Consider the following 25,093-nt stretch of genomic DNA (forward strand, 5'->3'; position numbering starts at 1 on the left):
AGAGAAAGAGACTTTGGGCAGGGGCAAGACAGGACGCTGAAGAAAGTTCATTCCCAAAAGGAGGTTCTGACTACATCTGCTCATCTCTGGCATGACTGGGTTGGGGGGAAAAGTTGACCTGAGAGCCAGGAGTCTGGTAAAGATCCTGGAGCTCCCAGTGAACGTGGGCACAGGCCAAGCGCTTCACTCAATGATCCCACAGGCCCCTGGGGATGAATGAGACCCTGGGCCTGCCCTCAGGGAGGTCCCCATCTAGTCAGGGAGCTGGAAACAAACCATTACAATGGGGTTGTGAGGAATGCCAAGGCCAGCCTGACCCACCTGCACGTTCTGTGGACTCTGCTGACTCGGCTGGGAGAGCAGGGAGGGGTTCCTGGAGGAAGTGATGCTTTAGCAAGGCCTTGAAGGGTGAGTGGAGTTTCTAGGCAAAGGGGAAAGAGCAGTGTAAGCAGTGGGACCATATACAAGGCCTGGAGGGGAAAGGTGATTTGGGCCAGGGGCACTGTCTGGGACCCAGGGTCTCTCTGGGAGAGGGAGCAGGGCTTGTCAGGGGCAACAGCACTCAGTCCTGCTCCCACCTCACCCCTAGCTGCCAGGCCAACTGGGCTTGTAGACATAGGGGGAGTGGCTTAAACTGATGTTGTTGCACGGTCAAGTTCAGTTCTCAGACCCAGCTCTCCTACCTTTGATCTTTCTCCTCCTGAGGAAGCTGGAGGATGGATCCTGCCTCTCGCTCCAAGCTTAAGCATCAGGTCAGCTGCAGTCAAGAAGAGAGTGAGTCTGTTTTTCTTTGCATGAAAAGAACCAAAAAGTCCTCCTTGTCCTTACCCTCCTCTCCCCTTCCCCCACCCAGGGCCCTTCTGGGTTCAGGGTTGGGAAGTGGGGAGCCCCAGGTGGCTGCCCCTGCATCCTAGCCCTACTGAGATCCCTTTCAGGAGTACTCAGCAGCAGTCCAGGGCCTTGTTTCTGGGAAGGGCTGGTTCTGTCTTCCAGAAGCTAAGAGAGAGCCCCCTGCACCCTGGGTGAAGGTCTCCAGGAAGGGGTTGAGGGCATCAGAATCTTGGGCCCAGGCTTGAAGCCCCAAACTTTTCCTGCCAACTAAGGGGCCTTCAGGAACGCTGGATGAACAAATGCAGAACCCAGGAATTTCTGTGCTCAACCCATCACTGCACTGATGGGAAACAAAGCCCAGAGAGGGAAAGTGATCTACCTGAGGCCTTCCAGCCCTACCACAGCTGGGGCAGACCAGGTTCCATGGCCCCTGCCCCACCACCTCCAGCCCAGAGCTCTGGACACCACACCCACACCAACGCTTGTACAGGGCTCACAGGGGCACTGGGGCTAGACCTTATGCTGCAGACAGGCTCACAGGGGCACTGGGGCTAGACCTTATGCTGCAGACACAAAGCACATTACCATCTGAGGCCTGGGGTGATGATGTGAATCCCACCAAGTGCCCATCAGCCTTTTTCCATTTTGCAGGGGAAACAGGACTCCAGCCCCATACAGTACCTGGCAAACTTTGCTCGTCAGGCAGTCCTGGTTTTCCCTAAGGAGGCTTTGTGTGTGGTAGGGGTTTTACAACCACTGTCGTCTTGATGAATCTCCACAGCCCCGTGAGATGGGTCTAACTGCCATCTGACAGATGAGGAAGGAGAGTCAGAGAGGCTGAGTCTATTTATGAGGAACCTTGTGTCTGGGTGAACTCTGGGTTATCGTCTTAGCTTTGCCTTTTGGGTGGGGGGCAGGTTTCTCATTCAGAGAGGAGCTTCACGAATTCCCTGTAAACACACGGAAATGCTGAATGGCCAAGTTAGAAGTACACCTAGAGCCTCACCTAGTACAACTTCCTTGTTAGACCCATGGGGAAACTAAGGCCACTTAGCGCCACTTACTCGCGCCACAGAAGTAGCAAGCAGAAGGGGCCTACACAGGACCCAGTTGGGATAAGAACCCAGGACACCTGGCACCTAGTCCAAGGCCGTCTACTGCCCTAGACTGTGCAAGAGCAGATTTGGTCCTTAACCATGGTCCCAGCTGACCACAGGGACAGTCAGGCTGGGAGGTGGGGCTCCTGGACAGCTAGCCCGAGTGGAGGATGGGGCACTGGGTAGAAGACCTCCCAGGGAGAACCTTCACTAGGACCCTGGCACTGTTCTGGACCCCTTGCAGGTTCTATCTCTGTTTGTTAGAGAAAAAGGCGCTTTGAGAAGCTGCAGTGTGAGCTCTCCCTTTGACCCCAAGCTGGCATCTTTCCTCTGGTCCCTCAGCCCCACAAAGACGGTGAATTTGACGCCAAACAAAACAAAGTCATTCCAAAGTCAGATGTCAATAACCAGGGGGTCACCAGGTGTGGCATCCACCGCCACCCCCACCCCCCTGCCTAGTCTCAGCACCCACCGCCACCACTAGCCTATCCCCCACGGGCCCGTCGTCCAACCCTGAAGCGGTAACCTCCTGACCTCTAGTGGCGAGAGCGAGGAACTGCATCTCCTGCCCCGAGCATGTCCTCCCTTTGTTCGTTCTCCAACCGAGAGAACCTCCCGATGCATGGACTCTGGCTGTCTTCGACGCAGACTCGTGCACTGCTTACCACCGTTTTGCTATCATGTGACGGCTGCAGAAACAGTCCTGAAACTGCAGCCCCACACACAATTTTTGTACTTTTGTCTGACCTACCCGAAGGTGTCCTTTTTAAGTCTTATTTGTTAATATTTATAATGACATATAATCCAAAGTAAATGGAAACGTTCATTGTGATCATATGGGCTTGGGAGACTCATCTTAATAGATTTGAATGGGTGAAGAGGAAAGAACGCGAGCCCAGCAACCAGGGCTTATTCTGCACATTGTCTCGTTTACTCTTCACCAAGAATCCATTTGAGGTAGGTGCCCATGTTACAGATGGGTAAAATATTTGTGCAGAATCACAGCTGGTTAATGACAGACCAGGATTCAACTTATGCCTCAAGACATTTTATGCCATGTTATCATCTACACATCCAACCAACAGCTGTGGAGTGTTAACTCCAAGGCCACCCACTGGTCTAGGCACCTGGGGCAGATTCATCAGCAAGACAGCTAATGAACAGTAAACATAACATGTTAAAAGATGACAAGGGAAAAAAAAGGCATAATGGAATCCTGTGGGCAGGGGAGGCTGGGCTTAAATAGGGAGATGTGGTGGGCCTCCAGAGAAGGTGACTTTTGAGCTTAGACTTGGAGGAGGTCAAGTGGGGAGTTCTGGGGAGACTTGAAGTGCTCCAAGTGGAGGGAACAGCCAGTGCCCCTAGAGGTGGGGGCAGGCTTGGTGTGACAGGAACTGCAAGGAGAGCGATGTGGGTGGAGCAGGTTGGGGCGGGGAAACAAGGGTAGATGAGAGCATAGGGAACGGGGGACCGGATCAAGGACGACATTATAAAGTCTGTGGCTTTCACTCTGTGTGAGATGGGAGCAACCCCGGCTTACCTGTGAACAACCTGTGGTCTGCGGTAATCAGGCCCAGCTTGGAGGTCCCTCTGGTGGTGGTGTGCCTGTGGGTCCAGGGTTCGAGGTCAGTATCCAGAGCAGAGGTGGCTGGGTCCTAACGAGAAACAGCTGTAGCATGATTTTGGTCAGTGTTCTGGCCAACCTCCCTTAGCAACCGCCTCTGTGCTGGCCTAATTTTCCAGGCCTTCCGCCCATTCTCTGAAGTACCCAGTACCCTTCCAGTGCATTCCTTTTCTGCTTACGTTAACTAGAGTCGGATCCTGTTATTTTCAACAGAGAAACCTGCCTGGTGATCTGGTGCAGTCTGATCATCTAGGTCTCGAGCGTCACCTCTTTGTGAGGCCTGTCTTGACAACCTCAGTCACTTTCTCCTGCATCAGCCTGCTTTCTTTTCTTCACTGCACTTACCATCAAAATCACCTGGTGTATTTGCTCATTCCTTTCTCCCCTCACTAACCTTCATGAGAGTAAGGGCCGCACCTGTCTTGTTTACCACAGTAACCCCAGACCAGGACTGAGTGTAGGGCAGGCCTCGAGTAAGTATTTGTTGAATGAATGGATGAAAGCTGCCAATATGGACATTGTTTGAAAAGAGCCAAGTCCATGAGTCTGGGAGCATGTGGTTATGAAGATGACGGGTCCAAGCCCAGGTGAGTATACACAAAACTCCTGTTAGCTCCAAAGACTTCTGGGGTACAGATGAGAAATGACCCCAAGTACCACAGAGTTCCCTGAGTAGGGAAAGGGAGAGAATGAGAGGAGGAAAGGAGAGAGAGAGTGGGAGAGTGATCAAGATGGCAGAGTAAGAGGATGTAGAGCTCACCTCCCCCCCGCAAATCAAAAAATACATCTACATGTAGAACAATTCTCACCAAAAACTACGTGGAAACTGGCAGAAGGACTCCTCTACAACCAAGGCTGCAAGGAAGATTCCCCCATAGTCCCATCCCAGGTAGGATGGGAAGAAAAGCACCGGGTCGAGACCTGTGCCCCCAGGAGGGAACTAAGAGGTACAGGGAGATCATACAGGTGGACATTCACCCTGGGGAGTGAGCAGGTTCAGAGACAGACTGGGCATTCTAGTCCTGCGGTCTTATACAGAGGAGGCAAGGCCCTTTGGCTGCCTGGAGAACAGCTGTGACACATAGAAAGGCTGGAGAAGCCTAGACTGCACTGGCGAGGAGTACGAGTGCTGGCTTGCCACCAAACAGGGTGGAGAGAGGTCTGCCCTAGCAGCTGTCACCTTGCCACACTCTCTGACCCAAGCTGAGTGAACCCCCTGGCCCCACTCACTCCACACCACAGCTTGGCACTGAATCTAGGGCAGCCACATCCTGGGAAAAGACTCGATCTAGGGACACAGAGGTGACCCACGGGCCTGGGGTATGGTACAGGCTGAGTGACGGCCATTGCTGGTGCTTACTCAGCGCCACAGAAGTAGCCCAGACTTCTCAGGACAGTGCAGCCACTTCGATTCCTGCAACCACAATGCCGTGATCCCCAAGCAAACGCTCCAGCCCCACCCACTCCGTGCCACAACCTTACATTAGCGCTGAGACCACCGCAATAGGGGAAAAGACAATCCTGATCTGGTTCTGAGCGTGACTGCAGATACCTACACAAGCAGCACAGTGGACATCTCTAAGCACACAAACCCTGCTTATTTCAGCACTCCCCTCCTTCGGGGCAAAGGTTCCAGTGTGGGGAGAAGGAAAAACACACACTTGAAGGGAACAGAGCCAGCTCCAGCCCGACCCTCAGGGCTTCCACTCCAGCAGCTTGGGAGCAGACCCCACCCAACAGGGCGGCTGTGGCCAGTGAGGAGACAGGAAGTCTCACCTCACACCCTGCACAGTCTTTGGCTCCTCCAACGCCAGCCGTACCCCCCTATCAAGGTGGTAGTTGTCATCACATCCTGAGGAAAGTAGTGGGCTGGCATCCACATCAAATTCAACCCACACACCAAAGATGTTAGGCACACACAGTCTACACAGGGATGTTCCCACATAAAAACACCCCTTCAAGACCATAACAGGTAACTGTTGCACCTAAATTCACAGACAGAGAAAGTTAAGTAAAATGAAAACGCAGAGGAACTACTCTCAACTCAAAGAGCAAGAGAAAACCCCTGAAGAAATAAATAATGAAAAAGAGATAATCAATAGACAATGAATTCGAAAAGTTGGTAATAAAAATGCTAACTGAATTAAGACAGTAGAGGTAAGCACAGATCATTCTACCAAGGAACTAGAAATTTAAAAGACCCAATCAAAAATTGATAATTCAATCTCTGAGATAAAAAGCACTCCAGAAGCAATGAATAGCAGACTAAATGACACAAAAGAATGCATAAGTGATCTGGAGGATAGAATAACAGAAATCACCCGATAAGAACAGAAGAAAGAAGAAAGGGGGGGGAGGGAGGGAGGGAGAAAACAACATACAAGATCTATGGAATATAAAATGTGCCAATATTCACATTATAGGGGTTCCAGAAAAAGAAGAGAGAAAGGGATCAAAAATGTACTTGAAGAAATTATGGCTGGAAACGTCCCAAACCTAAAGAGGGAAACATATCCAATTTCAGGAAGCAGAGTGCCAAACAAGATGAGCCCAAACTGGCCCACACCAAGACATATCGTAATTAAAATGGCAAAATTAAAGATACAAAGAGAGAATTCTAAAGGCAGCAGGAGAAAAACAGAGAGTCATATACAAGGGAATCCCCACAAGGCTATCAGCTCATTTCTCTGGAGAAACTTTGCAGGGCAGAAGGAAGTGGCATAATACATTCAAAGCCCTAAAAGGGAAAATCCTGCAACCTAGGATACTCTATCCAGCAAGATTATCATTTAGAAGAGAAGAATAGAATTTCTCCGACAAGCAGAAACTAAAAGAATTCAGCAATACTAAACCTACCTATCCTAAAAGAAAGGTTGAGGGCTTCCCTGGTGGCGCAGTGGTTGAGAATCCGCCTGCCAATGCAGGGGACGCGGGTTTGTGCCCCGGTCTGGGAAGATCCCACATGCCACAGAGCAGCTGGGCCCGTGAGCCATGGCCGCTGAGCCTGTGCATCCGGAGCCTGTGCTCCGCAACGGGAGAGGCCACAAAAGTGAGAGGCCCCCGTACAGAAAAAAAAAAAAAAAAAAAAAAGAAACGTTAAACGGTCTACTCTAAATGGAAAAGAAGAATCTATAGGAGAGGGAAAATCCCAATAGGCAAGGCAAATATATAGTAAGGATTAAACATCACTTAAATAAGCCAGTACTTAGATTTTTTTTTTATTTTAAAAAGCAACTACAATAAACAGTAAAGGGATAAGCACAAAGGTATAAAATGATATCAAAAACTCAAAATGTGGGGGAGAGGAGTAAAATATGTAGATTTTTTAAAATGTTTAAACTTAAATGATTATCAGTTTAAAACAATTAGATATAATTATGGGTCAATATATATGAACCCCATGGTAACCACAAGTCATAAACCTACAATAAGGGGCTTCCCTGGTGGCGCAGTGATTAAGAATCTTGCCTGTCAATGCAGGGGACACGGGTTCAAGCCCTGGTCTGGGAAGATCCCACATGCCATGGAGCAACTAAGCCCGTACACCACAACTACTGAGCCTGCACTCTAGAGCCTGCAAGCCACAACTACTGAAGCCCGTGCACCTAGAGCCCGTGCTCCGCACAAGAGAAGCCACCGCAATGAGAAGCCCGCACACTGCAATGAAGAGTAGCCCCGACTCGCTGCAACTAAGAGAAAGCCTGTGCGTAGCAACAAAGACCCAATGCAGCCAAAAATAAGAATAAATAAATAAATAAATAATTTTTAAAAAAGAAAAAAAAATCTGCCTTCCAATGCAGGGGACGCTGGTTCTATCCCTGGTCAGGGAACTAAGATCCCACATGCCACAGGGCAACTAAGCCCGCACACCACAACTACTGAGCCCACACGCCGCAACTAGAGAAGCCCACGTGCAGCAAGAAGAGATCCTGCGTGCCGCAGTGAAGATCCCACGTGCCACAACTAAGACCCAACGCAGCCAAATAAATTAAAAAAAAAAAAGACAAAGTGAGGGGATGCAAAAAGATATTTCATGCAAATAGAAACAACAAAAAAGCAGGGGTAGTGACACTCATATCAGACAAAATAGACTTTAAAACAAAGGCTACGGACTTCCCTGGTGGCGCAGTGGTTAAGAATCCACTTGCCAATGCAGGAGACATCGGTTCAAGCCCTGGTCTGGGAAGATCCCACGTGCTGTGGAGCAACTAAACCCATGCGCCACAACTACTGAGCCTGCGCTCAAGAGCCCGTGAGCCACAACCACTGAGCCCACGTGCCACAACTACTAACGCCCACGCACCTAGAGCCCATGCCCCGCAACGAGAAGCCACCACAATGAGAAGCACGCACACCACAACGAAGAGTAGCCCCTGCTCGCCACAACTAGAGAAAGCCCCCGTGCATCAACAAAGACCCAATGCAGCCAAAAAAATAAGTAAAATAAATTTTAAAAAATAAAAAAATAATTTTTTTAAAAAGGCTATAACAAAAGACAAAGAAGAGCATTATATAATGAAAAAGGGATGAATACAAGAAGAGGATATTATACTCATTAACATATAGGTACCCAATACAGGAACACCTAACTATATAAAGCAAATACTAACAGACACAAAGGGAGAAATTGACAATAATAGTAGGAGATTTTAACACCCTACTGACATCAATGGACAGATCATGCAGACAAAAAACAAAATAAGGCAACAGAAGTCTTAAATGATACAACAGACCACTCTGAAAAACTTAGAGGAAAGCATTAGAGGAAAAACTTAGAGGAAAGCATTTCCTCTAAATTCAGGAACAAGACAACGATGCCCACTCTCACTGCTTCTTTTAGCATAGTATTAGAAGTCTTAGCCACAGCAATCAGACAAGAAAAAGAAATAAAAGGTATCAAAGTTGTAAGGAAAGAGGCAAAACTGTCACTATTTGCACATGACATGATACTTTATATAAGGAACCCTAAAGTCTCCACCTAAAAATAAACTATTAGAATTAATAAATGAATTCAGCAAGGTTGCAGGATATAAGAGTAATATACAGAAATCTGTTGCGTTTCTATACACAAATAATGAAACATCAGAAAGAGAAAGTTTTTTAAAAATCTCACTTAAAATCACATCAAAAATAAATAAAATACCTAGGAATAAATTTAACCAAGGGTGTGAAAGATCTATACTCTGAAAACTATAAAACACTGATGAAAGAAATTGAAAATGATTCAAAGAAATGGAAATTTATCCTGTGCTCCTGTATTGGAAGAACTAATATAATTAAAATGACCATACTACCCAAAGCAATCTACAGATTTAATGCAATCCCCATCAAAATACCCATGACATTTTTCACAGAACTAGAACAAACAATCCTAAAATTTATATGGAACCACACAAGACCCCCAATTGCCAAAGCAATCCTGAGATAAAAGAACAAAACCGGAGACTTCAGACTATACTTACAAAGCTACAGTAATCAAAGCATCATGGTATTGACACAAAAACAGACACAGTTCAATGGAGAATAGAGAGGCCAGAAATAAACCCACATACCTACAGTCAATTAATCTACAATAAAGGAGGCAAGAATATATAATGGAGAAAAGACAGTTTCTTCAACCAGTGGTACAGAGAAACCTGGAGAGCTGCATGTAAAACAATATTAGAATATTCTCCCATACCATATACAAAAATAAACTCAAAATGGTTTACAGACCTAAATGTAAGACCTGAAACTATAAGACTCCTAGAAGAGAACATGGGCAGAACTCTCTGACATAAATCGTAGCAATATTTTCTTGGATCAGTCTCCAACAGCAAAAGACATAAAAGCAAAAAAATAAACAAATGAGACCTAATTAAACTTAAAAATTTTTGCACAGCAAAATGAAAAGACAATCTACAGAATGGGAGAAAATATTTTCAAATGATGCAACTGACAAGAGGTTATATCCAACATAAAGACAACTCATACAACTCAATATCAAAAAGAACAATCTGATCAAAACATGGGCAGAAGGTACTTCCCTGATGGGAAATAAAAACAACTATAAAACTAAAAACAGATCCAGCAATTCCACTCCTGGGTATATATCCATAAAAAATGAAAACATTAATTCGAAAAGATCACCCCAATGTTCACAGCAGCACCATTTATAATAGCCAAGACATGGAAGCAACCCAGTGTCCATCAATGGATGACTGGATTAAGAAGATGTGGTGTGTATATATATACACCATATATCTATGGAATATTACTCAGCCATAAAAAAGAATAAAATACTGCCATTTGCAGCAACATGGATGGACCTAGAGAATATTATGCTTAGTGAAATAAGTCAGACAGAGAAAGGTAAATACTATAGGATATAACTTATATGTGGAATCTAAAAAATAATACAAATGGGGACTTCCCTGCAGTCCAGTGGTTAAGACTCCACACTTCCACTGCAAGGGGCGTGGGTTCGATCCCTAGTTAGGGAACTAAGATCCTACATGTTGTGTGGCACAACAAAAAATAATGATAATAATACAAATGAATGTATATGCAAAACAGAAACAGACTCACAGAGAAAACTTGTGGTTACCAAGGGGGAGGGGGAAGGGGGAGGGACAAATTAGGGGTATGAGATTAACAGATACAAACTGCAATATATAAAATAAAGAAGCAACAAGGATATACTGTACAGCTCAGGGAATTATATGCATTATCTTGCAATAACCTATGATGGAATATAATCTGCAAAAATACTAAGGTACTATGCTGTACACCTGAAACAAACACAATATTGTAAATCAACTATACTTCAATTAAAAAACAGAAAAAGAAAAAAAGAGTGAAAGGAGGAAGAGAAAGCGAAAGGAAGAGGGCTAAGGGGGACTAAGGAGGAAAAGAAGGGAATGGTTGCAGAAATGGGCCTGGCAAGGGCCGAGAAAACAGGCAGGGGTGAGGAAGGCCAGCTCCACTGCATACCCAGAGCCCCAGGGGAGGTGGCAGCCCAGGATGGGCAGAAGATATGGCTTTCCTTATTATCCAGTGGTGGGGGAGAGTGCTCCAGGCAGGGACTGAAGGGGGATCTAGAAACAAATCACACCAGGAGAGTCATGTCCCCATATCCATGGCCAGCAGCAATGGGCACAAGGAAGCAGACTCATGGTCCCGTGCAGCCAGGGTTGTAGTAAACATCCTGATCACTAAGATTCATTGGGGCATGAACAGGCAATGTGTTAGGCTCTTTATGGGACTGTTAGAACAGATCATCTCCTGGTCAGGAAAACTGTACAGAACAAGTCTGGAGATGGAGGTGGGGCACTGGTGGCAAAACTAACATAAGGCGCAGAGGCTGTGAAAGGTCCCTGGGATGCATGAGGCAGGGACAGGTGACAGATGGAACGTGGGCAGACGTGCTCTTCTGGGAGTGGGACCACCCTCCATGGACACTGAGGCCTGGTCAGGGCATTGTTTCCTCAAAAGGGCACCCTGGACAGCCCCCAAATCTCCAGGGTGCTCCAGCACCAGCAGAGGCTATGGTGGACTCTGCTCTCCCCCTAAATATTCCACCACACTAAAGGCAGCAACCCCACACATCTGCCCCTACAAGCCCTGAGCACAAGAGGAGGGAAAAGGAGAAGGACTATTTGGGGGCAGGCAATTTGTTCCTGTGCGACTTCAATGTGAAAGGAATCCTTGGGACCTCCCTGGTGGTCCAGTGGTTAAGACTCCACGCTTCCACTGAAGGGGGCTCAGGTTCGATCTCTGGTCAGGGAAGTAAGATCCCATATGCCGAATGGCTCGGCCAAAAACAAAGGAGTCCTTAAGGACACGAAGAAAATAACTGACCAGACAGGAGGTGCCAGAATTGCAGTATCAGCAGCAATAACACCCATATATAGAGTGCATATCTATATAGTGCATATCTCAGTAAGATATGCTGACTGCTCTACATGTTATACTCATCTAATCCTCGTAATTATATCTCAATCCCCATTTTACAGATGGGAAAACTGAGGAACAGTGGAGGATGCCCAAGGATAATTAAGGGGTAGAACTGGTATTGGAAGACTTGTAGCTCCACAGTCCATACCCTATTTCTATACTATGCAGCTAGATGAGGGAGATGCTGTTGCCAGACCTGGTAGAAGACTCTCAGGTCCCACCAGGTCCCTTGCAGGTTAGGTCCCACTCACCACCAAACTCCAAAAACTAGCAGGGTCTCACTCTGCTGAGGAAGATTATCCAGGGCTCCCCCTCATGGCCCTTGCTGTCAGTCTCGACCGAATGCAGCACTCATCTTTGCCCAATGGATTCCCATCTGTCACAAGCCCCAATTCCCCTCTGTGGGTTTCCTGGCCACAGCCAGGTGAGATCTCTTATCTGGAGAAGATGTGGAACTAACTGGGGAGCACTTGTGTGGCTTCCCAGGAGCTGTGAGCCAATGTGAATTTACTGCATAATGGGAAACAGAAAACTGAGAAACCAAGATCTCTCAAAGCCTCCTCTCCACTACTCTGCACTCTCCTCCATCCTACTGCCTCTCTCAGCACACTCACTTTCTCAGATGATTCATCAACACATAAATCATCCAAAATAGTAGCCTAGCACCAGGTTGGAGTGGCTTTCAACTTGGGTCTCCATAGGTACCAAAGAATGTTTTCTGACTCTTAGTTTAGCTTCTCTGGACAGAAACAACTTAGTCCAGGTTATGACTCACCTCCTTGGGTCAGAGAGCCCAAGGGTGAGGTCACAGGATAAAACCATGCCTGTGGGCAAGGCACACAGGGTCAAATGTCTCTTTCACAAGAAGTCCCTGAGCCAGTGGGAAATGAGGAAGGAGAGGTGCCAGCTCAGGGAAAGAAAGGAAGCCAAAGAGCAGTGCCAAAGTTTCCTAGGACAGGAACCATTCAAACAGAAAAAGCTAGTATAAACAGCCAAGAGCAAACACTAAAAAACAAGAAAATGACCTAAGTGATCAACAAAGAGTGAATAAATTCCATTATGGTCCATCTGAAGGCTAGAATATCACGCAGCTGTTCCCATTTTTAATTATGAACACAGGTATCACAGAAATGTGTGATAGAAAGTGAAGGGAACAAAGGATTAAAATTTAGTGCAGATGCAATCCTTTTCATTGTCAATGTTTTCATTGTGGTAAAACATACATAAAATTTATCATTTTAACTATTTATAAGTTTACAATTCAGTGCCATTAAGTATATTACGATGTAGTGCAACCATCAACACTATTTCCAGAACTTTTTCATCATCCCAAACGGAAACTCTGTATCCATTAAACAGTAACTTCCCATTTTCCCCTTACCCCAGCTCTTGGTATCCTCTATTTCACTTTCTGTCTCTGTGAAATTGCCTATTCTAGGTACCTCATGTAATTGGCATCACATAATATTTGTCATTTTATGTCTGGTTTATTTCAGGATATTTCTAAGTTTCCTCCATGATGTATCATGTATGAGAACTTTGTTCCTTTTTATGGCTGAATAACATTCCATTGTATTAATATATCACATTGTAGTTATCCATTCATCTTTTGATGAACACTTGGGTTGTTTCCACCTTTTGGCTATTGTGAGTAATGCTGCTAGGAACACTTTTATTCAAATATCTGAGTCCAGTTTTCAATTCTTTTGGGTATATACCTTAAGAGAATTGTTAAAACATATGGTAAAGCTACGTTTAACTTTTTGAGGAATCAAAAACTGTTTTCCATATTGCAGCTACAACATAATACACTTCTACCAGCAATGCAGAAGGGTTCCATTTTCTCCACATCTTCACCAAAACTTCTTGTTTTCTGTTATCATAATAGCCATCCTAACGGGTATGGAGTGGTATCTCATTGCAGTTTTGATTTGCATTTCCCTCATGACTGGTTATGTTGAGTGAGCATCTTTTCATCTGCTTATTGGTCATTTGTATACCTTCTTTGGAGAAATGTCCATTCAACTCCTTGGCTCATTTCTGAATTGAGTTGTTTTTCTGTTGAGTTGTAGAGGTTCTTTATATGTTCTGGATATCGATCCTTTATCAGATATATTATTTACAAATAGTTTCTCCCATTCCATTGTTTTTTTACTCTCTTGATAGTGTCCTTCGATGTGCAAAAGTTCTTATTTTGATGAAGAGCAATTTATTTTTTCTTTTGTTCCTGTACTTTTGCTGTCACATCTAAGATATCATTGCCCAATTCAATGTCATGGTTTTCGCCTATGTTTTCTTCTAAGAGTTTTACAGTTTTAGCTCTTAAGTTTATGATTTTCATTCATTTTGGATTAATTTCTCTATAATATGTGGTAAAGTTCCAACTTCATTCTTTTGCATGGGGATATCCAGTTTTCCCAGCAACATTTGTTGAAAAGATTGTCCTTTTCCCACTGAACTGTCTGGCGCCCTTTTTGAAAACCAACTGACCATACCTGTGAAGGCTTATTTCTGGGCTCTCTATTCTATTCCATGGGTCTATATAGGGCTGTCCTTATGCCAGCAGCATAGTGTTTTGACTACTGTGGCTTTGTATTAAATTTTGAAATCAGGGATTCTTGATTTCTCCAAGTTTTTCTTCTTTTTCAGAATTGTTATGGCTATTCCGAGTCCCTTGAGATTCCATATGGATTTTAGAATGGGTTTTTCTACTTACACACACACAAAAAAAGACACTGGAATATTAACAGGGATTGGATTGTATCTGGAAATCACCTTGGATAATACTGACTCTGTAACATTAAGTCTTCCAATCCATGAAAAGGAGATGTCTTCCATTTATTTGTCTTCAATTTCTTTCAGCAATATTTATAGTTTTCAGTGTACAAGTCTTTCACACTTTTTTTTTTTTTTGTCTGCGTTGGCTCTTCGTTGCTGTGCACGCGCTTTCTCTAGTTGCGGCGAGCGGGGGCTACTCTTTGTTGCGGTGCACGGGCTTCTCATTGAGGTGGCTTCTTTTGTTACGGAGCACAGGCTCTAGGCACGTGAGCTTCAGTAATTGCAGCATGCAGGCTCAGTAAGTTGCGGCACGCTGGCTCTAGGGCTCAAGGGCTCTAGAGCACAGGCTCAGTAGTTGTGGCTCATGGACTTAGTTGCTCTGCGGTATGTGGGAGCTTCCCAGACCAGGGATCGAACCCATGTCCCCTGCATTGGCAGGGAGATTCTTAACCACTGGCCACCAGGGAAGTCCCTCACACTCTTCTTAAACTTATTCCTAAGTACTTGATTCTCTTTTATGCAATTGTAAGTGGAACTGTCTTCTTAATTTCCTTGTCAGATTGTTCATTGCTCCTTTATAGGAATGCAACTTATTTTTGTATGTTGATTTTGTAACATGCAGCTTTGGTGAATTGGTTTATTAGCTCTCACAATTTTTTGTGGAATTTTTAGGGCTTTCCAATATAAGATCATGTCATCTGCCATTGTAAATCAACTTTTTATACTCCAATAAAAATTTTTTTAAAAAGATCATGTCATCTGTACACAGAGGTAATTTTATTTCTCCTTTCCAAATTAGATGCCTTTTATTTCATTTTTCTTGACTAACTGCTCTGGCTAAAACTTCCAATACACTGGTCTTCCAGTGTTGAACAGAAACGGCAAAAAAACAGGGACTTCCCTGGTGGTCCAGTGGTTAAGACTTTGCCTTCCAGTGCAGGGGGTGCGGGTTCAATCCCTGGTCTGAGAACTAAGATTCCCACATGCCACGTGGCTTAAAAAAAAAAAAAAAAAAAAAGGAAGAAAGAAATAAATGGCAAAAAAGGGCATCCTTGTCTTGTTCCTGACCTCAGGGGAAAAGTTTTTAGTCTTTCACCTTTGCTTATGATACTAGATATGGGGTTTTCATATGTGCTCTTATTATGTTGTAGTTTCCTTCCATTCCTATTTTACTGATTTTTTTCTTTTTTATCATTAAAGAGTGTTAAATGTTGTCAACTGCTTTGTCTCCATCAACCGAAGGTATTTTTCCTTCATCCTGTGAGTGTGGAGTATTATACTGATTGATTTTCTTTGTGATTTTTTAAATAGAAGTATAGTTGATGTACAATATTATATATTTTACAAGTGTATAATATTGTGATTCACAAATTTTAAAGGTTATGCTCCATTTATAGTTATAAAATATTGGCTATATTCCCTGTGTTGTATGATACATCCTTATAAGTTATTTTATACATAATGGTTTGTACCTCTTAATCCCCTGCCCCTATATTGCCTTTCCTGCCTTCCCTCTCCCCACTGGTAACCACTAATTTGTTCTCTGTATCTGTGAGTTTCTTCCCTTTTTTTTTTTTTTAATTTACTTATTTTTGGCTGCATTGGGTCTTCATTGTTGTGTGTGGGCTTTCTCTAGTTGCAGCGAGTGGGGGATACTCTTCGTCACAGTGTGCAGGCTTCTCATTGCAGTGGGTTCTCTTGTTGTGGAGCATGGGTTCTAGCTACACGGGCTTCAGTAGTTGAGGCTCACAGGCTCTAGAGCGCAGGCTCCGTAGTTGCAGCGCATGGGTTTAGTTGCTCCGCAGCATGTGGGATCTTCCCAGACTGGGGCTCAAACCCATGTCCCCTGCATTGGCAGGTGGATTCTTAACTACGGCACCACGAGGGAAGCCCTGTGTTTTTGTTATATTCACTAGTTTGCTGTATTTTTTAGATTCCACAGATAAGTGATATCATACAATATTTGTCTTTCTCTGACTTATTTCATTTGGCATAATACCCTCCAAGTCCATCCACGTTGTTGCAAGTGGCAAAATTATATTCTTTTCTATGGCTGAGTAGTATTCCATTGCGTATGTGTGCGTGTACCACATTTTCTTTATCCATCATCTGCTGATGGACATTAAGGATACTTCCATATCTTGGCATTTGTAAATAATACTCCTGTGAACATAAGGGTTTCAAATTAGTGTTTTTGCTTCTTTCGGATATATACCCAGGAGTAGAATTGCTGGATAATATGGTAATTCTATTTTTAGCTTTTTGAGAAACCTCCATACCATTTTCCACAGTGGCTGCACCAATTTACATTTCCAACTACAGTTTAAGAGGGTTCCCTTTTCTCAAAATCGTCTCCAACACTTGTGTTCTTTTGATGATAGCCATTCTGACAGATGTAAGGTGATGTCTCATTGTGGTTTTGACTTGCATTTCCCTAATGATTAGCACATTGAGCATCTTTTCATGTGCCTGTTGGCCATATGCATACCCTCTTTGGAAAAACATTGATTCGGGTCTTCTGACCATTTTTTAATTGGCTTATTTGGGGTTTTGTATATAACTGATTTTCATGTGCTGTGAGCCACCTTTGTATTCCAGGAAAAAACCTAACTTGTCATGATGTATAATCCGTTTAATGTGAGGCTCAAATTAGTACGCTAGTATTTTCCTAAGGATTATTACATCAACATTCGTAAGAAATATTATCTGTAGTTTTTAGTTTCTTTGTCTGGATTTGGTACCAGAGTAATACTGTCCTCATAGAATGAATTAGGAAGTATTCCCTCCCCTTCAATTTTATGGAAGAGTTTGAGAAAGACTAGTGTTAATTCTTCTTTAAATCTTTGGTAAAATACACCAGTGAAACAATGTGGTCCAGGGCTTTTGTTGTTGTTGTTAGGAAATTTTTTTTTTTTTTTTTTTTTTTTTGCGGTACGCGGGCCTCTCACTGCTGTGGCCTCTCCCGTTACGGAGCACAGGCTTCCCGAACCAGGGCACGAACCCGCGACCCCTGCATCGGCAGGCAGACTCTCAACCACTGTGCCACCAGGGAAGCCCCAGGAAATTTTTAATTACTCATTCAATTTCCTTACAAGTTATAAGTCTATTCAGATTTTCTATTTCTTCATGAATCAGCCTTGGTAGGTTGTATGTTTCTAAGAATTTATCCATTTCATCTAGATTATCCAAGTTGATGGTGTACAGTTGTCCACAGTACCCTCATAGTCCTTTTTATTTCTGTAAAATTGGTAATGTCCTCCTTCATTTCTGATTTTAGTTATTAGAGTCTTCTTTTTCTTAGTCAATGTAGGTAAAGGTCTGTCAATTTTTTTAATCTTTTCGAGGAAGCAATTCATGGTGTCATCTTTTTTTTTTTAACGTATGCATTTACAGCGATAAATTCCCTTCATAGCACTGCAGTTCCTTCATTTCTTACATTTTGGTATGTTGTCTTTTCATTTTCATTCATCTCAAGGTGTATTCTATTTTCCCTTATGATTTCTTCTTTGACCCATTGGTTGCATAATAGTGTTAAAATCCACATGCTTGTGAATTTTCCAGTTTTCCTTCTGTTATTGATTTCTAGTTTCATTCCATTGTGCTTAAAGGTTATTGGTATGATTGAAATCTTGTTAAATTTCTTAAGGCTTTGTTACCTAATACATGGTCTATCCCATGAGTTCCATATGTACTTTAGAAGAATGTGTACTCTCCTGTGGTTGGTTGGTTAGGTCTAATTGGTTTATAGTGTTGTTCCAATTCTCTATTTCCTTATTGATCTTCCTGGTTCTACTATCTATTACTGAAAGGGGGTATTGAAGTCTCCATCTATTACTGTAGAACTGTCTATTTCCCATCAATTCTGTCAATTTTTACTTCATATATTTTGGGGCTCATTTGTTAGGTGCATGTGTTTATAAATGTTATATCTTCTAGTTATATTGAAACTTTTATCAACATATAATGTCCTTTGTCTCTTGTAATCTTTTTATATTTAAGTTCTATTTATTCTGACAATACTATAGCCATCCCAATTCTCTTATGGTTACTATCTGCAGGGATTATCTTTTTCCATCCTTTTATTTTATTTTCATTCTCTTTTGTGTCCTTATATCTGAAGTGAGTCTTCTATAGGTGGCGCATATATGGGTCCTACTGGATTTTTTAATCCAATCTGTCAATCTCTGCCTTTTAACAGAAGAGTTAAATCCACTTTCATTTATGGGAATTCCCTGGCAGTCCAGTGGTTACGACTCTGCACTTTCACTGCAGAGGGCCTGGGTTCAACCCCTGGTCAGGGAACTAAGATTCCACAAGCTGTGCGGTGCAACAAAAAAAAGAAAAAAGAATCCGCACATACTTAATGTGATTATTGATATAGGATTTACTTCTATTTGCTTTCTATATATCTTATATGGTTTTCGTTCCTCAATTTCACCATTACTGCTTTTTCAAATGTATATGTAATCTTTTGTAGTGTACCATTTTGATTCCCTTCTTTCCTTTCCTATATATTTTTAAGTTATTTTTATAGTGGTTACCTTGAGGGTTACTGACAACCTACTTTGAATAACACCAACTTAGTTTCAGAAATACACGTTTTAATCAAAAACCTCTGTCCCTCCCCTTTATATTGTTTTTGGTACAGATGACATCTCTTGTACATTGAATGCCTATTTGCATGTATTCATAATTATTGTTTTATGTTTTTGCCTATTAAATCATATAAAAGGAAGAGAAGTTACAAACCATATCTAAAGTACAATAGCACTAACTTTTATATTTACCTACTAGTTACCTTTTCCAGTGTTCTTTATTTTCTTGTGTGGCTGTGAATTACCGTCCTTTCACTTCAGCCTGAAGACCTCCCTTTAGCTCTTCCTGTAGGGCAGGTCTACTGGTGATAAATTCCCTGTTTTTGTTTACCTAGGAATGTCTTAATTTCTCCTTCCTTCTTGAAGAACAGTTTTGCCAGAGATAGATTTCTTGCTTGACAGTTTTTTCTTTCAGGACTTTAAATATGTCATCCCATTGACTTCTTGCCTCTACGGTTCCTAAAGAAAAATCAGCTGCTAATCTTACTGAGGATCCCTTATACTGATGAATCAGTTCTCTCTTCCTATTTCAAATTCTCTTGGTCTTCGGATTTCAGCAATTTGATTTCTTGGGGTTTATCCTGCTTGGAGTTCACTGAGCTTCTTGCACATGTATATTCATGTCTTTCCTCAGATTTGTAAAGCTTGAGGCCATTATTCCTTCAAATGATTTTTCTGGCCCTTTCCCTTTTTCCTCTTCTTCTGGGATTCCAATACACATATGTTGGTATGTCTGATGGTATCCCACATGTCCCTCAAGCTCTACTAATTTTTCTTCATTCTTTTTTCTATATGCTCCTAAGACTGAATTTTTTTTAATATATAAATTTGTTTTTTTATGGCTGCATTGGGTCTTCGTTGCTGCACATGGGCTTTCTCTAGTTGCGGCAAGTGGGGGCTCCTCTTGGTTGCTGTGTGCAGGCTTCTCATTGCGGTGGCTTCTCTTGTTGCAAAGCACAGGCTCTAGGTGCGCAGGCTTCAGTAGTTGTAGTACGCGGGCTTAGTAGTTGTGGTGCACAGGCTTAGCTGCTCCACAGCGTGTGGGATCTTCCCGGGCCAGGGCTCGAACCCATGTCCCCTGCATTGGTAGATAGATTCTTAACCACTGCACCACCAGAGAAGACTAAATAATTTAAATTGCCTTATCTTCAAAAGTTCATTGTTTCTTCTGCCTGCTCAAACCTTCTGTTGAACCCCTCCAGTGTATCAGTTCTTGTACTTATGCTATTGGTGTCATATTTATTACAGCTACACGCTATTAACCCCAAAGTACAATGTTACAATTTTTGCTTTCAACAGTCATATGCTCTCTTAAAGAAGTAATATTTCTATATTACTCTTTTAAACACTCACTCCTTAAATATCTTCACTTCTGTTATCATCTCCTCTCAGCCTGAAGAACTTTATTCAGCATTCCCTACTGTTAAAATCTGCTCTCAAATAATTTTTAGTTTTCTTTTATCTGAAAATATCTTTATTTCACTTTCATTCTTGACAGATGTTTTCAGCAGTATAGAATTCTGGGCTGGCTTTTTTCTTCTTTGAGCACTTTAACATTGCTGTTCTCTGGCTTCTGTTATTTCGAATGAAAAGTCAGTGATTTGAAGTGATACCCGCTTGTATATGATTTGTCCATTTGTCAACATACATGCATGCTGTTTTCAATGTTTTTCGATTTTTCAGCAGTGTGATTATAATGTGAGCAAGTATTTATTTTCTTTGTATTTTTCTTATTTTCACTGGACTTGTTATATATTTGTCTTCCACAAAATGTGAAAAAATTTTAGTCATTCTTTGCATACTTTTCCCATCCCATTTTTTTTTTCTTGTTTTTTTTTGGCCACACCATGCAGCCCGTGGGATTTTAGTTCCCCAACCAGGAAACAAACCTTGGCCCTTGGCAGTGAGAACGCACAGTCCAAACCACTGGACAACCAAGGAATTCCCTCCCATCCCATTTTTTTCTCTTCTCTCCTTCTGGAACTACATTTACACACATGCGAGACCTTCTGATGTGTATACTATCTCACAGGTTCCCCTGAGGCTGTACTCTTTTTTTTTAATCTTTTGCTTTCTACTGAGTTAACTTCAGGTTCACGAATCCTTCTGTTATTTTCCTTATTCTGCTGTGAAGCCCATCCAGTGAATTTTTATTTCAGATATTGTATTTTTTAACTTTTTTTTTTTTTGGCTGCACTGTGCAGCTTGTAGGATCTTAGTTCCCTGACCAGGAATTGAACCTGGGCCCCAGGCAGTGGAAGCGCTGATTCCTAACTACTGGACCACCAGGGAATTCCCTTTTAACTTTTATTTTTTCCCAAGACATTATATTTTTTATAGTTCCAAAACGTCCACTTGGTTCTTTATTATAATTACAGTATTTCTACTGGAATTTCCTTTTTTAATTTGCACAAACATATTTTCCCTTTCATCCTTGAACACAGTTACACTAGAAGCTTTAAAATTCTTATCTGCTATGGTGGAAGAACAACAGTAAGACTTTGCTAATTTACTTATCTGGGTCTTCTCAGAGATAATCTCTATTGATTTTCTCTTGAGTATGGGTCACGTTTACCTGTTTTTTCACATGCTGGGTAGTTTTGGATTGTATCCATGTTATTATAAAGAATGGGACTCTAGATTGTCATGTTCCTCTGAAGACTATTAATTTTTATCAGGCAGTTACCCAACTGAAATCAAATTGCAAATTGTCTCACTAGCAATGGGTGGCAGCCGAAATGTCAGTTCAGTCAGCAAAGAGACTTTTAAATGAGAAAATTATTGGGCTTTTTTTTTTTCTGCGGTACGTGGGCCTCTCACTGCTGTGGCCTCTCCCGTTGCGGAGCACAGGCTCCGGATGCGCAGGCTCAGCGGCCATGGCTCACGGGCCCAGCCGCTCCGTGGCATGTGGGATCTTCCCGGACCAGGGCACGAACCCACGTCCCCTCCATCGGCAGGCGGACTCTCAACCACTGCGCCACCAGGGAAGCCCTGGGCATATTTTTAAAAGCTGACTTTAACATTTCAAGCACAACATAATATAATCTGCAGAACAATTCTGTGAATTCCTCAGAAGATTCATTTCCAAATGTCAACACTGCCGAGAATTTTCCAGCCATTAAAAACAAAAAACAAAAAAAAAACACCTAATACAAGTTCCCAAATCTCAAAATTAAGTCTTACTGAGCTTTCAACCTCTCCCTGAGAGAAGACTTGGGAGCACAACTGCTCTTGTCCTCTCCTGCTTTCTTTCGGATTAAATAAATAATTTTTAGAATTCCATCTTTGTTATCTACTGACTTTTAGCTATACCTCTTTGCATTATTTCTATATAGTGCTTGCCCTAAGTATTACCATATATATTCTCAACCTCTCAAGGTCTTCTGAGAATTCATATTGTATCACTTCAAGTAAAATATAAGAAATTTACAATAAAATGTATCCATTTACCATCCCTTGGCTGCCTCTTAATGCTATAGTTACCATATGTATGATGCGCCTACATAATCAATCCCACAATATAGTTATAATTTTGCTTTAAACACTTGTAAGATTTTCAAAGAAACTGAGAAATAAGTCTTTTATAACGTACCTTCATATTACCATTTCAAGTGTTCTTCCATTCCTTCTTGAAGATCTATTAGGACCATCCATCTCTTCTATTTTGTCCTTAATGCCACAGAAGAAAAACTTTTGGTGCTATTTACATTTCATCACTCCAGAACTTTCAGGCTTATGAACATAAATGCAAAAAAAAAAATTTAAACAAAATTTTAGCAATGCAAATCCAAAAATATTTTTAAAGGACAATACATAACAACTGGGGTTTATACCAGGAATGCAGGGTTTGTTCAGTATTTAAAAAGCAATCATTGTAATTCATTATATGCATTATAATTCTTTATATTAAACTAAAAAAGAAAACACACATGCTCTTCTCAATAAATGAAGAAAAGGCATCTGACAAATCCAACATCCATCCATTCCTGATAAAAACTCTCAGCAAACGAGGAATAGAAATGAACTCAACCTAATAAAGAACACATATGAAAAACTTACAGCTAACATCATATTTAATGGTGACAAAATGTTTTTCTCCGTAAGATCAGAAACAATACAAATATGTCTGCTCTTACCATTTCTATATAACATTGTGCTGGAGGTTCCAGCCAGTGCAATTGGGCAAGATAAACAAATAAGAGCAGGAGAAGAAAAGAAGTTAAAACTTTATATTAACAGAAAATATAATTGTCTATGAAGAAAATCTGATGACATCTACAAAAACAACAAAACACGACTACTAAAACTAAATCAGTTTAGCAAGGCTGCAGGGTATGAGATCATTACACAAATATCAATGTTATTTCTATACACTAGCAATGAGCAATCAAAAATTGAATTTTAAAAAGTATACAAAAACAAAGATTATGAAATACTTAGGGACAAATATGACAAAAGAAGTGAAAGACCTGTACACTGAACAGTATAAAACACTGCTGCAATTTTAAAAGGCCTAAACTATTAGAGAGATATACCTTATTCATGGATCAGAAGACTCAATATTGTTATTAGAATAGACACCTCACTAAAGAAAATATACAGATGGCAGATAAGCATGTAAAAAGATGCTCAACATCATTAGTCATTAGGAAAATACAAATAAAAAAACACCTACTAGAATGGAAAAATTAAAAAGACTAAGCCAGCTCTACAGTACAATGGATAGTGCGTTGGACTTGCAAAAAGACTGACTATACCAAGTGCTGCAGAGGATGTGGAGGAACAGGAGATTTCAGACACTGCTGGTGGAGATGTAAAATGGTGCAATCATTTTGTAAAACAGTTTGGCAGTTTCTTAAGGAACGAAATACACACGTACCATACTATCCGACCATTCCATTCCTATTTATCCACAGAAAAAAGGAAATGTATGCCCACATAAAGACTTGTCACATTCATAGCAGCTTTATTAGTAACAGACAAAAACTGGAAACAACCCAAATGTCCATCAATAGGTGAATAAACAAACTGTGGTATGTCGTAACAGTGGAATACTTCCCAGCAATAAAAGGAATAAACTACTGACACATGCAACATGGATGAATCTCAAAACAATTATGCTGAAAGAAGCCAGACCATCTCCCCCCTAAAAAAAAAGAGTACATGAATTATATGATTCCATTTATATAAAACTCTAGAAAATGCAAACTAATGTAAAATAACAAAAAGCAGATTAGTGGTTGCTTGGGGATGAAAGAAAGGGGAAACAGGAGGGAGGAAATTACAGAGTACAACAAGGAAACTTTTGAGGTTGAAGGCTATATTGACTATCTTGATTATGATGATGGTTTTACAAGTGCATACATATCCCAAAACTTCTCAAACTGTATAGTTTACATACATGACTTTTTAAGTCAAATAAAACTGTTTTATGAAAAGAAGTTGTATCTTTCAGAAATTTCCTAAAGACAGACTAATACACATACAGAATATTTTCCTGTTTTATACATATAAGATTATGCAATGTTATGTATCTTACTATTCTCATCTAACATTGTATGCAAACAATTTACAACATTAGTAGAAATGTTTTAGCCTCATTTTTTTAAAACAGCAACATAGTATACATAGTAAGGGTGAACCAAAATTGATGGGCATTTAGGTTATTTCTAATTTGCTATTATAATGCCAAAGTGAACGTATTTTACATTTATTTGTAAGCATACACACACAAGCAAAGGGTGCATTCATTTAAAACTTTCATTTATATTGTCCTGTCTCAGGATCTACATGGAACTATTAGAATTAATAATTTAGCAAGGTCATGGAAAACAAGGTCAGTATATAGTATTACTATAAGTAGCAACAACCGGAAAATGAAAAAAAATACTATTTAAAATAACACACACAAAAAAATCAAATAACTAGAAATTTGTCCAATAAAAAGTACCAGACCTCTACATAGAAAACCACAAAACACAGGAATTCCCTGGTGGTCCAGTGGTTAGGATTTGGTGCTTTCACTGCTGCGGGCTGGGTTGGATCCCTGGTCGGGGAACTAAGATCCCACAAGCCACACAGCACGGCCACAAAAAGAAAAAGAAAAAGAAAAAAACATTATTGGAAAAAATTAAAGATCTAAATAAATGGAAGAATATACTATGTTCATGGATTAAAAGAACATAATTGTGTAAAGACTGTTAATACTCCTAAATTTACTTATAGATTCAGTA

At 41.5% G+C, this 25,093-nt stretch overlaps 1 long non-coding RNA gene across 4 annotated transcripts in view; it reads right to left on the reverse strand.

Annotated features, from left to right (window-relative positions):
* Nucleotides 1-24,939, reverse strand: part of LOC113632874 (uncharacterized) — a 28,376-nt gene extending 3,437 nt beyond the window's left edge. The window contains exons 1-6 of one of the 4 annotated variants that reach the window (XR_003437979.1): nucleotides 22,453-24,939; nucleotides 3,469-3,583; nucleotides 2,463-2,637; nucleotides 1,513-1,781; nucleotides 684-757; nucleotides 322-421 (exon numbers count right to left, since the gene is read on the reverse strand). This is a non-coding gene — a long non-coding RNA (uncharacterized LOC113632874). Of the gene's footprint in view, nucleotides 1-321; nucleotides 422-683; nucleotides 758-1,512; nucleotides 1,782-2,462; nucleotides 2,638-3,468; nucleotides 6,460-22,452 lie in introns of those variants that run through there. The other 3 variants (XR_003437978.1, XR_003437977.1, XR_003437976.1) reach the window with 3 other exon arrangements.
* Nucleotides 24,940-25,093: the final 154 nt, after the last annotated feature.

The sequence above is a fragment of the Aethalodelphis obliquidens genome, unplaced genomic scaffold (assembly GCF_003676395.1).
Source record: "Aethalodelphis obliquidens isolate GAN/ISIS:26980383/991018 unplaced genomic scaffold, ASM367639v1 scaffold38, whole genome shotgun sequence".
Lineage (NCBI taxonomy): Eukaryota > Metazoa > Chordata > Mammalia > Artiodactyla > Delphinidae > Aethalodelphis > Aethalodelphis obliquidens.